The sequence below is a fragment of the Lycorma delicatula genome, chromosome 3 (genome assembly GCF_047948215.1).
Source record: "Lycorma delicatula isolate Av1 chromosome 3, ASM4794821v1, whole genome shotgun sequence".
Taxonomy (NCBI): domain Eukaryota; kingdom Metazoa; phylum Arthropoda; class Insecta; order Hemiptera; family Fulgoridae; genus Lycorma; species Lycorma delicatula.
This window is the reverse complement of record NC_134457.1, coordinates 181,531,942-181,545,324: the sequence shown is the minus strand read 5'-3', so window position 1 is coordinate 181,545,324 and position 13,383 is coordinate 181,531,942. Positions and strand designations below refer to the sequence as shown.

Below are 13,383 nucleotides of genomic sequence, written 5' to 3'. Positions count from 1 at the left end.
TGAGAGCTTATTACTGCAGTTAAGAAAAGTCCAAAATCAAAAAAATTTAGATTTCCAAAATCCAAGACCAAAATACAAATGTTTTGGATTTTAGTCTTTTTTAGACACTTTTGGTCCAGTGGAATGTAATCAAAAGGAGATGTGCACAACTAGATGTTGCAGCAGTCCTAAACCTAAAATTTAACATTCTAGGGCTAATCGTTTTCGAATTATGCGAGATACATACGTACGTACTCACAGACTTCACGCCGAAACTAGCCAGAATGTATGGACAAAATGGGTATTTCCACTGAAATCTGAAAACCGAAATTTTTCGCGATTACAATACTTCCTTGAAATTACAAGGAAGTAAAAACAAGTTTAAAATTAAAAAAATTACAATTATAATTGTAATTTTCAATTAAATAATAAAACAAGAAGATTATTAATTAATTTCGAAATTTCTATGTATAGAAATTACTCTGGTGTTGAGTTTTGGATAAAATATATTCATTTTGAAAGGCTGAAATTCGTCATAGGTATTGAAGAGGTTGATCAAATATAATTCATGTTTACAATAAAATTTATTCGCTTTGGCTCATTCATAAACGAGAGAAAATATTAAAATTTAATTGATAAAAAATTCCTAAAATTAGTGGACCTGATTTAGCGTGACCGATTTATATAGTTGATTAATTTAGCTTGTGTGGGCTAAATTCAATCAATTCAATATTTACGTTTTTTAATGTAATATATTTTTATTAATTCGTTTATTTACTTATCGACAAATGAGAAAGAATACTCTTTTGTACTGTTTAATTTTGTAGAAGCCTGTTTTGCTGAATATGCATTACTCTTTAGAAATATATTACTATCCTGTACGAACGACTTTATCGGTGTCGTTTTGGTATGTAAAGAATTCCTTTTGCAACAAATTAATAGTACATTCCGAACTTAAAGTAGCTTAAATTAAATTCAAAATTTAATTGCCAATTCAATTCTGTTGAATTCATCTTAATTACATTCAATTAAATTCTTTTAAGATATTTGACTACATCAATTTTTCAGCGATTATCTGTTACTACTTTAGGATAATTTTAATAAAGATTTACTAATCAGAATGTATAAAAACGATCATCAAATATTTCAATAAAATGTTTTTAATATAGTATAAGAAAAAATTTCAGTCATAGTTAGGAAAAGCATTTTCATCTGTGTCTATATGCCGTTTTGTAAATAAAAACAAAAATCACCAGAATGATGGAACTTAATCTAATTGGAATTTTTCATATTTTTTTTAAACTGTTATTTTTTAAAATAAATATATAAATTCTACCTTCAAAAAATTCAAAATGACAGCCACTTTAATTTTTCATTTCATTGTATTTCAAAATATTTTATTTGACTTGTTGTTTTCTATCATTTAAACTGGATTTAAGCGTTTTAATGAAAAAGTTTTATTCAGAGTGTATGCTGAAAATTTCAAAATAATTTTTCGTAAAATTTCATCTTATCCATTACGTAAATACCACACGTTAAAGATAAGTTAAAATTCAGTAAAATTCTTTTTGAAGGTAAAAATTTCTATATAAAAAATACAAAATTATAATGGCCGATTAAGAGACGCATTCAAACCTATAATTATAGGAACTTTTTTCTAGTACTGGTATTGCAGTTTTACATTTTTAGTATTTTTTTAACCGCCGGGACCACCGTTAGGTGTTGCTTCGGAGAATGAAATGAATGACAAATAAGCGTGTGAAAATTCCACGCCTGACCGGGATTCCCGATGAACGGCCGAGAGGCTACTACTCACGACACGGAGGCCGGCTATTGTACTGGAATATCATATCGAAATATTAGTACTACTATTTTATAATAAAATACGATATATTTTTAGCCGAAATATTGATAACGTAATCGAAAAATTGGACGAACTTTTTTTATATGCTCAATAGAAATCTTCCTTATACGTTAGTGCGTAAGTCATCAGTAAGTTGATCTCAGCTAATAAATAGGTACTGCTTCCAGTGATGTAAAATATCAATATCAAATATCAAATTTATATTTTACATCATTATGTAATAATGTGATATAAACTATTTTGGGCCAGTTTTAACTGAGGTAGTTTTTTGAGACTAATAATTCATTTTTTCGTCCACTACGAATTTTTTTTTTTCAATTTCCTGCCTAAAAATTATTAGTAGGTTAAATGGTGATTAATAAACCAGAAAACCGTGAAGATAACATATTTGTTGAGTAAGAGAAAATTGTTTTTACTTAGATTTTTATAAAAAATAAATTCTGTCTACACTGGGATTGGATTGGATGGTTGCCTTCAATATTAATAATAAAAGTATAATAATTTAATGATTATTCTTATAGTATTATCTGAATAAATGTAAAGGTAATATTTAAAATGATGGTATTATATTTTAACTGTAATTATTTTATTTAGTTGCATCATAAAAAGGATGAGAGAAATATGACCGTGGTCACGGTCATACGGTATTTCAGAGGAGGTTAAAAAAGTACTAAAAATGTAACATCATATAACAGTATATGATGAACGAATAGTAAGAGAAAATGTTAAACATAATTGCATTAGGTTTTGTCTAGAGAATTATCATTCTTATTTTCAATTAATTCCATTATATTTTATTTATAATAAAATTCCAGTAATTTTCCATGTTTTTTAATTGAAATTATTGTTTTAATTATCGCTTATCGTTTCTGCGGTATTATTTCAATTTGTTTTTATTTGATGTTATTGTAATTATAGGATTGATGTATAGGATTAATTATTCAAATCAAATAATAATATATAATCACATCAAATAGAAATTCATAAAAAATTAAATACAAATCAAATACTTTTGTATCGATTGTTTTAATATCAACGGTTTTTATTTTAATAGTACAATGGTTTTTATTCTAAATTTATTTAGATTAACTTATAAAAAAGCCTGCATAAAGCCGGATAAGTTACAAACAACTTCTCGGCTTACTTAAACTGAGGCCGAAAACATCGGTTTCTTTATGAAATACTGTAATTGTGATTTAAAAATAAACAGAGTGTAAACGATGTTACTGTATCATGAAGTAAATTGTATCACAAGTTTATCATGAAGTTCCCCCAAGACGTTCATAACCTATTTTACTAAAAGAAATGTAAAAATTAAATGTAAAAGAAATGAAAAAATCACATACGAACATATGTCCTAAAATGATTCGTTTGCGAGTTACGGCAATTGAGGTATTTCGCTCGGATTTCAGCTACCTCGGTGAAATGAGGCTGCACGGAAAAATTTTTAGAACGTTAATTAAGGAGCAGAATTAGTCATTTCTTATGATTTTTGACTTGAAAAACTGAATGAAATAGGTCCTAGAACCGTATTTGTAATATGGGGTTTCACCCCATATTACAAATACGGTGAAAATATCGGGTGAAAACCAATAAATTGGGGTAAGAAACCGTGTTCTTTATGTTTGACGTTCAATAACTTTCTTAAATGGGTAATAGACAGATAAACTTTTTATACCAAACTTATAGAGAATTTAACTTTGAACAAAATGGTGTAAAATAAGTTGAATAAAACGTAGAAAGTTAGAAAAATTTGAACTTTATTTAGACAGAATACATTACTACATTTGTTAGAAAAGTACTTTTCTAACGTACTTTACGTAAATATAAACCAAATTCCTTTTTTGGTAATCTGAAAAAATTTTTAAAACAGAATTTACTGTTAGAAATAAACCTGGAAATTACACAACAGCTGTAAAATAAAAATTAATTAAAAAATTATTTGGATAACATTTTTTATTAATGACAGAAATACAATGAATTATGTGAAAAATTATTATTCAAAGTTGCCAATAAAATAACAACAGTTGATCAACAATGTGCAATACTGTATTAGTGTTTAATTCATTCTGAATGGTACATTAAGTATATCGGGTACTGTGAACTCTGCTGTCGTTAGCGAAGTTTTTCTGTGAATTTTAGTTTGTACTTGCCGTTGAAAGAAAAGATTAGAAGCTTTTGAAATGTGGTGCTATAGGAGAATGTTAAAAATCAGATGGGTGGATAAAGTGACAAATGAAGAGGTATTGCGGCAAATAGATGAAGAAAGAAGCATTTGGAAAAATATAGTTAAAAGAAGAGACAGACTTATAGGCCACATAGTAAGGCATCCTGGAATAGTCGCTTATATTGGAAGGATATATAGAATATTGGAAGGACAGGTAGAAGGAAAAAAATTGTGTAGGCAGGCCACGTTTGAAACCATCGGGTTGGTCTAGTGGTTAACGCGTCTTCCCAAATCAGCTGATTGGAAAGTCGAGAGTTACAGCGTTCAAGCATGGTATTCATTTTCAGTGTGGGTAATGGTAATGCTATAGCTGCTGCAGTAGAATATGAAATACGTTTTCCGAATCATAGGATCTAAATACCAAAATAATTAGCGTGACTTTTCGCAGTCTTAAGGAAACAGGTTCCCTACCTAGTATTCGTTCAAGGTACGAACGATCTGTCCAACACGACGCTGTTATTGATGAAATTATTATCGTTGCAGTTTAGCGCATTCAGATTTCAGTACACGACGTCTTTTTAAGCTGATCGGAGTTTAGCATTCACTGGTTTGTAGGACACCTAAACAAAACAAGTTTTATCCTTATCATTACACCCAGAAGACGGCTCTTATTACAGTTCATATTACCTTGAAGGACTAAACAGAGCAACAAAAGCAGTACAGAAGCATGCGAAGAAATGTGCTGAAAATGGCGGGTTCATATTTGAACATTTATTATAAATTAGTACGTACATACAACGCACTTCGCTCTAACGTACTGTTCTTAAATAAAATTTGAATTTTTCTAAACTTTCTTTGTTTTATTCAATCAAAACACTTTCTTTGTTATATCTTACACCACTTTGTTGAGAATACAAGTTTTATGTGTTTATTACCCATTTAATAACGTTATTGTGTGTCAAACATAAAAAGCAGGTTTTTTTTACCTTAATCTATTGGTTTTCATCCCTTCTTCTTCTTCTTTTTCTGTTTAGTCTCCGGGAATTACCGTTCAACTATTACTTCAGAGGATGATTGAGAATGAGATTTTTATGAGTGTAAATGAAGTGTAGTTGTACAGTTTCAGTTCGACCATTCCTGAGATGTGTGGTTAATTGAAACTCAACTACCAAAGAACACCGGTATCCACAATCTAGTATTCAAATGCGTATAAAATTAACTGCCTTTACTAGTGGTTTTCATCCCAGATTTCTCAAAAAGTACTGTAAATAAGGTTCTAAGACCTATATTATTAGATTTTTCTGGTCAAAGACCATAAGAAATAACTAATTCTATCCTTAATTAACGTCCTAAAAATTATAATAGAACCTCATTTTACCGTGGTAGCTGAAATTCAAGCGAAATACCTCACTAGCCGTAACTCGCAAACGAAGCATTTCAGGACATATGTTTATACTCTTTCCATTATTTTTACGAGTAGAATAGATTTTGAAAGTGCCGGGAGAACTTCATGGTACACTTGTAGAATTATTTTTTGTAGTCACTTAGAGAAGTATATGAATTTTTTTGAATAACATTACACAGTTAATTTAAAACCAAACTTTATTATTTTTATTGAAAAATTTGCGTGAACTAATTCCGTTTATTTTACATTTATTTCAGCCTGTGCATTCACTCCATGTAGATATGGTGTACGATACCCAAACGTAATTTTATTTGTCCCAACTTTTTTGAAGAGAAGGGTGTAGCGATAACAGTGAATCCGAGTCTTAACACGCACATGGTAAACACCATTTTTCTGCAAGAACTACTGATGTTAATTTGGAACAAAATGTATGGCTCAAAAAAGATGAGGCTACATTCATACTGCCAGACGTTTCGTGAACATCTGACGGGGATTTCCTAGTCATTTGATTTCCAGGTACTTTACTTTGTCCTCCTCTATTTCCTGACTTAAGTATGTGCTACTTCTTTCTGTGAGGATATTTAAAGGAACGAGTTTTCATCGATAAATCCTGTTCATTAGACAAACTAAAGACAGCTATTCGTAGAGAGCTGACACAGATCGTCATTCAGGAGACATTGGAACGCGTGTCGAGGATTTTCATTTCTCGACTTGAAAACTGCATTTTTGAAGATGGACATCACCGTCCAGATGTAAATTTTTCTACGTAACAGAAATTGCATTCCTTCTTGCACCTATTAAAACCAAAGTAACAAAGGTGTATAATTTATTTGTATAATGTTCATTCAAAAATGAGTACACTCCCATGTGTCACTCTGCATATTCAACAATTTGTTTCTAGAACAATAAATAGATGTTCTAAAAGTTCATTCTATTTATTAGAAAGGTACTCGTTGATATCCTTTTTATTTTTATGTATCATTGAATTCCAGATATTTAATTGTAAAAATAAGTCCGAAAAATCAACGTTCTAGATGTTTTAATTTTTTCTGATATGCTTTTAGCCGGGCCCAGTTAATCCGCCTCAGTGATTTGAGACAGGCGAATGAGGTGAATAAAAGATTAGCCTTCCTGCATTGAATATTGCTTGAATGCCAATCCGACCCAGGGAGCCGGAGAAAAAAATATATATATACTTGTATTATCTGGATATTCGTGTTTTCCTAGTTTTATTTCATATTCAGTGTGTAATTTCTTCGGTAATGGTGGAATTTTCTATCTCTCTCTTTCTTACTGTCTTAGGTAATATCTCAGGGAGTTTGTAATTATTGGCAGTATTTTCGACTGATACCTCTGAATTACCTCAATGTGGACTTAATATTTCGTACATCTGCATTTCGTACATCCAGTTAGCTTAAGGAATGGTTTTTAAATAGGTAAGATAATATTCAGAAAAAGTTTTAATTTTTTGTTGAACGTAAATTAAATTTTTGATAATTATAGTTTAACTGCTTTTGTTTCTTCCAGAATATTTTCTAGGTAAGTTGCCAGTCTAAATGTGAGCAGCGTATTTAGCCATATAAGGTAGTAAAATTTTTGAATTCTTGATATATACTGAAAGGTAAGTTGCTATTTTTAAACAAATATTTAAGTATTGGTTTTGGTGCAGTGGAGCGGTTGGAGGAGTCGTCGTGGATTGGTTAAATTACTTTCTAATCGGAGGACGTTCTATTGTTGAATTATATTTTGTGTAAAGAAATTGAGCCATTTCTATATATATGGTTTATATATATATAGGAAGAGAAAGAGATTTGTTTTTTCCAATAAATTTTTTATATTTATGGAAAAATATAAAAATAAAACTATTTAATATTTATGCATCTTAGCCTGAATCTGAATAGCTATTTAGGAATATGATTTACGTAACCCAGTCCTATTCTTATAAGTGATAGCCGTTTTATCATCTTGGAAAGAATGAGTACAAATTTATTGCCTGTATGAAAACATATCGTAAAGCAAATTTTCTTGTTTAAAAGTAATTGTAATCTCTGCTACTTCTAAGATAAAATAATTTATTCCAGTCTGGAGACGGTGATTAACAGTAATCAATAGCAAAGCTGTGTTTAGAAGTTTCTTAATATATTTTTTCCTACGTAATCACTGAAGATTGCGCTCTTTCTTAACTTTTTTACATTTTTAATAGTTTAATTTAGAAGAGCCATCTGAAATGGAAATTAAGAATCTACTACAGATTCATTTTCGAGAGAAGATTCAAGGTGAAAATGGTGTAAACACTTCTCTTAAATGTTCAGCAGTAGGTTTAGCGTTTTCCTAGAAACATTAAATCCAGCTTTTTGGATTTTATAACGTTAAATTTTTCGTTTCGGTACCTTCATTTATTTTTTCGATAATTTTGTTAAAAAAGGAACTGTTGTAACAATGTGGAGATAAGAATTCTTAATATTATATAGTATCACAAATCATTCATCTCATCCTGTGAAGTAATACCTAACTACCTAAAGGTGGTCCCGGATGTTAAACAAAATAAAAAAGTATTATACAGTAATATATTATCAATAATTTTCTCAGACCTGTTTAAGGTTTTTATTAGCTTTAATAATAAAAAAGCCTTTTGTAGTTCGGATTTCTAATATTTTTTTTATTCCATCAAGTAGATTTTTCTTATCAATATTATTATTATTATTACATTATTTAGTATTTTTATTTTACTATTTTTTTTAGTATTTTTATTATATTTTCTTATTCTAAAAATTTCTGGTCGAGTTATGTAATCAGTAACTTCCCAGTTAATAACATTTTAAATCAATAACTTCCAGTTTTTCTGATAGTGTAATTTTCCTCAAGTGTTTTTTTTTTCAAATTGTAAATGTTAGATTAGTTTTCGTTTACTATTGTTCTAAATAAATATCAGTTGGCACATTTATAGTGTTCAGTCGAGAAAGGTGATTGTTTGTGATGCACTTGAGAGAGAGACAGAGAGACAATTGCTTGGGAATGGTCAGACGAGAGATAATTTCTTACGTAGACAACCAGTATAACGTTTGTCACAAAAGATTGATGTGATCTAGTATTCTGTTTTCATCCGTCGATCCAATATATAGATTTAATTTTGGATAAAATAAGAGTCGTTCATCATGAATTATTTTATAAAGTACTCGCCCCAAGACATTATTCATGAGCCCGTGAATATTTTTTGCATTAAAATCGATCCCAATTCTAAATCTTGTCCCTGCAACATTGACCCTAATTTTAATGAGCTTCTGTCTGGGAAGTAAATAAGCTACAGAAACATAAAGTGATTTAAGCAAACTAGTTACAATAAAAGTGTTCGATTTTATCCTTTTTATTTGTTATGAAAATGATACTGATGCGTATAACAATTTATGAGCAAACCCAAGTCTCCATGATGATTTCTCTATTCCATCTTTCACACATTTATCAATGTAATGTATTTATAGTACTGCATTTGCTATATCTTAAGTGTGTTTATTTGTATAAAGTGTATTTAAGATAGAATTTGATCTAAATTCTGATCTATGACTAATGAATCTAGTTGTTGCTTGTGCTGTTCTCGTTTGTTATCATTTAATGGTACTATAAGAAAAGCGTAATATCAATAAATTTATTTTGTTAAAAGGGAAGACATAACATTTAGAAAAATCCTTAATGTGACGATTACTGATAATAACGTAATAATGTGACTAGTGGTAATGTTTTCTGATAATTTTTCTTGTTTTTCAATTTGGTATTGTGATAAATTTTACGAATTTAAAAAACTTACATCATCTGTTTGTGGGTTATTAGATATTTGCGTATTATAAAGGAAACTTCGTTTGTATTTTCGTTAAAGTGTGATCATTGAATTTATTTATACGAAATAGGTTGTTGCAGTCTCTTGGAGGTTACACCATAAGGAAAAGTTTGTTTTTATTCTTCATTAGATAGTGATATTCTACTTTTGAACAAGAAAGTTATCTATTAAAGTGGCAACGGTCCCTTGGAGTCATACAGATTCATGTTATAATGTTTAGTCGTGAGTGGTGAATCGTTCATTTATGTTTGTATATTGAAGTTTATTGGTGAAGCAGAATATTGTATCCATAGTATTTCTTGTGAAAATAAAAGTCTTTTTAATTGGATCTAAGCTTACCTTTTACCGATGGTGATCTTTCATTCTTGGGACATTCTTGTTTGGAGTGGTTCTTTGTACATTTGATTCATCGAAACAAACATTTTTGATATGCCTACGATAACGGCATTCGCATTGATGGACTTCAATCTTGGAATTCAAAATATATTCCTACCTAGATTAGATAATTAGTTTCTCTAATTCTCTTCAGTGTTTGTCATTTAAAAAAACTGATTGTTTCGTTTTACGTTTGACGTTGTGTATTCTAATAACGTTCTGTGTCTTCTTATCTACTTCGTTTAAATCATCTAAGTGTACAGTTTCTTGCATTTTTTAGAATCTTACTCTTAAGGATAGTTCCATCGTCGCCTTTAGATTTGAAGAAGTGCAGGCCTCCATGGCGTGAGTGGTAGCGTCTTGGCTTTTCACCCGGAGGTACCGAGTTCAAATCCCGGTCAGGTAGGGGAATTTTCACACGCTAAAAATATTGTCATTCATCTCATCCTCTGAAGTTAATACCTAACGGTGGTCCCGGAGGTTAAAAAAAAATTTGAATAAGTAAACTTTTTTTCTAAAATTTAATAATGAATACTACTTATACCTATTGTAACCATTATTAATCATTCAAATAATTTTATTTTTTAATTTATATGAATACTGGTTTTTTAATTACTAATTTAATTTCGAGCAGAACTTTATTAATTTCACGTACCCAGTAAAATTAGGTTTTGATTTTTATTTAATTCTTCTTCCTGGTTTTTATATTTAATGAGTTTCATTGTATACAAGCAAATAACATTTTTCAATAGCCTGTTTTTCAATAAACTGTTTATTTATAATGTTCCACCCCCCTGGCAAAGTATTTCGTTTGAAATTTTTATTGTAATTCTGTTATCCTTTTACGACATTTTCGATTCGTAACAGAGCTCCGGATATGATATTTTCTGCCATAAGAATTACTTTAATTAAATATTAAAATTGTTCCAATATTCCATTTCTTAATTATTTATATGATAATGGGTAAGCTGTTTGAAAAATTATCGTCCCAGAAGAAAGAAAAAGAAGCAACAAAATCTGAAGTTTTAATTAACCAAAAGGTATTATTATTTGTAAGATGCAAAAAAAAGTTTATTCTTGTCCCAAAATTTCATTACGCTATTTTACTTACTTCATGAAGAACCATAGACATTACATTTTCACTCCAAATTCTTTAATAATTTTAAGAGGAATAGAAAATTAAATCTTAAATAAAACTAATAATTATATATAAAATATATAATATTTTTTTTATGTTTCTATTTTGTCTATTTCGTTATGTATATATTTCCTTTTTTTATTTATATGTTCAATCAAATTAATTAATTATCATGGCAGGTTTGGAATGAAAACTAAGTAAAAATGTTATTTCCCATTTTTATTCAAAAACCTCCAAAATTAAACAACTGAAATATTTTATTCTATAGATATAGACGAACTACATTTTTCCGAATAGAATTAAACACATTTTACCATAGTAATTATCAAAAAAAAATTCATATGTGAAAAAAATTCCTGTACTAAATGAATTAGATTTAATTTTCTAAGCATTTGGCACCGATGATATTAATACAATTTACACTTACCAACAATTTTCAGATATATTTCCTAGTACTTTCGGAGTTGGTACTCCATCATCAGGGATTTCTTAAGACTATTTTTTTGTCTTCAGTCATTAGAGTGGTTTGATGCAGCTCTCCAAGATTCCCTATCTAGTGCTAGTCGTTTCATTTCAGTATATCCCCTACATTCTACAGCCCTAACAATTTGTTTTACATATTCCAAGCGTTGCCTGCCTGCACAATTTTTCCCTTCTACTTGTCCCTCCAATATTAAAGCAACTACTCCAAGATGCCTTAATATGTAGCTTTAAGTTTGTCTTTTCTTTTAATTATATTTTCCCAAATGTTTCTTTCTTCAACAATTTGTCGCAACACGTCTTCATTTGTGACTTTATCCACCCATCTGATTTTTAACACTCTCCTATAGCACCGCATTTCAAAAGCTTCGAATCTTTTCTTCTCAGGTACTCCGTTCGTCCATGTTTCACTTCCATATAAAGCTAAACTCCAAACATAAATCTTTTCGTGACGTTTAAATTAATTTTTGATGTAAACAAATTATATTTCTGACTGAAGGCTCGTTTTTCCTGTGCTATTCGGCATTTTATATTGCTCCTGCTTCATCTATGTTTAAGACTATTATGAAATATAAATGAAATAGTACCAACCTATTAATAATTAATTATTATATAATTAAACGTTATTCTTATTTATAGGATAATAAATAATATAGGATAATTTAAGTGCGTGCGGGTGACAATTTTGTATGTAGTATTTGTATATAGCTAAATCTTTTTTCTAATCTTTTACTGCCGGTAAAGTAAGGATTCCAACGCGAGGTCATACATTTAGATTAGTTCAGCCGTTCAGCTGCTATGAAGGAACAAACATACATCCTGAATACATCACACTCCTTTTAAAATATTCCAAGGAATACTTTTCTGTCTTTTCAGTTTTTGGAATAAATCTTAATTTTCGTTCGTCAGGATACATGAAACATCTTATGAACTCCTTTTATTTACTTTTTAATTACAGCTGGCTCAGTTAATTACTAAAGTGCCTAGAAAAAAAAAATTATTTATAATGAACAAATTTATTACAGGAAATCTAATTTTTCTAAGATAAAATGGGTTTTTTTTAAATGTTAAAACTTATTTGTAACGGGAAATCACTTCACTTATCGCTATCTGTAATATACGTGTCATTGGATGATTGATATTGTTATGAGCGACTGTGCTATTTTAAGGAATAAATTGTTATATCTCGTCTGAGAACATCTACAACGGTTTTAACATCTAATAGGGATTAATAAATGAAATGCATTCATATTTTTAGTTTTATTATTATTATTATAAATTATACACAAAATAGGTGTTATACGCATAATCGTACAAGAAAAAATCTATCATTAAACCAGAAAAACAGAGTAAAAGATATTTATGCCTACGTTAATTCTATTTAATTGAATTTTTTTCGGTATCCATGACAAATAAATAATAAGAAACTCGAACTTATATTGTCCAATACTATAGGCTCCTAAAGCTACAGAATACGCTGGCACAGGTCAGCTATTCATCCCTCCTGTCGTACTCATATCTCACTCGGTACCACTTCCGTTCTCTAATGAACCGGAAACACACTGATGACAGTTTCACCCCATCGATGGCTCTCTCGCCAAAGTCATTTCATATCTCATATTTATGGCACTTTTACGACCGCGGCAATTTTCCTTTTTAGTTATATATCATTTTTATTATGTAATAAAACATATAATAAATTATTTCTTCCATTCATAGAAAGAAGCATACCGAATGTAACCTATAGCTTATAGAATCTATGTTTCTTTGTACGAAATGTATATTAATTTCATTAAAATACCCTTAGCTGTTTATTCTGTACGGAAGTGCACTAAACGCAACTTTATTCTCCATTGGTGGATAAATATTTACCTAATTGTGGTTTTTTACCTTATGGAGGTGTACTGTTCCTTAAAAGTTTTTGATATCAAACAATTCTTTGAATCATTATATTCAATAAACGATTTGAATCTTACAGTTTCTGAATACTATATCTAATTTTCAGAAGGAAACTTATCACTTTTCTTACAATTACTATTGTAGAGTCCGATTATAAAATTTTTATTTTATGTAAGCTATCTTTTTCTTTATAAAGTAAAAAACATTAGTTGTAATTTCATTTAATTATTTATTTGTACCACGT

General features: G+C 29.4%; 1 protein-coding gene across 4 annotated transcripts in view; it reads left to right on the top strand.

The window, feature by feature from the left end:
* LOC142322266 (N(4)-(Beta-N-acetylglucosaminyl)-L-asparaginase-like) overlaps nt 1-13,383 on the top strand; it is an 869,152-nt gene that overhangs the window by 589,340 nt on the left and 266,429 nt on the right. For all 4 annotated transcript variants that reach the window (XM_075361165.1, XM_075361164.1, XM_075361162.1 and 1 more), the window contains one exon: nt 6,718-6,851. The gene's annotated coding sequence lies outside the window, so the exon portion shown is untranslated. The remainder of the gene's footprint in view (nt 1-6,717; nt 6,852-13,383) is intronic.